The sequence below is a fragment of the Crocuta crocuta genome, unplaced genomic scaffold (genome assembly GCF_008692635.1).
Source record: "Crocuta crocuta isolate KB4526 unplaced genomic scaffold, BGI_CrCroc_1.0 scaffold32, whole genome shotgun sequence".
NCBI classification, from domain to species: domain Eukaryota; kingdom Metazoa; phylum Chordata; class Mammalia; order Carnivora; family Hyaenidae; genus Crocuta; species Crocuta crocuta.
This window is the reverse complement of record NW_027529424.1, coordinates 9,004,059-9,004,453: the sequence shown is the minus strand read 5'-3', so window position 1 is coordinate 9,004,453 and position 395 is coordinate 9,004,059. Positions and strand designations below refer to the sequence as shown.

The 395-nt window shown below is 65.8% G+C and overlaps 1 protein-coding gene across 1 annotated transcript in view; it reads left to right on the top strand.

Annotated features, from left to right (window-relative positions):
* The window catches only part of PFKFB3 (6-phosphofructo-2-kinase/fructose-2,6-biphosphatase 3), a 31,981-nt gene that overhangs the window by 20,835 nt on the left and 10,751 nt on the right, over positions 1–395 (top strand). The gene's annotated exons all lie outside the window — the stretch shown is intronic.

Here is a 395-nt window from a genome sequence, read left to right as displayed (position 1 = left end):
CGCGTGTCCTGTCTCTGAGACAACAGATTCCGTCTGCGCCCTCACGCCGTGGGGCTGGGGGTGCCCAGCCTCTGCGATCGGCCCCCCGGCCACGGGGGTCTACACCCGGGCTGGCTGGGCTGCGCTGGGCTGTGCTGTCAGCAGGCTTCTGATCCGCTGGTCGCCTTCCCTCGCAGGGACCTGTCCCTGATCAAGGTGATCGACGTGGGCCGGAGGTTCTTGGTGAACAGGGTTCAGGACCACATTCAGAGCCGCATCGTGTACTACCTGATGAACATCCACGTGCAGCCCCGCACCATCTACCTGTGTCGGCACGGCGAGAGCGAGCACAACCTCCAGGGGAAGATCGGGGGGGACTCGGGTCTGTCCAGCAGGGGCCGGAAGGTAGGGGTTGC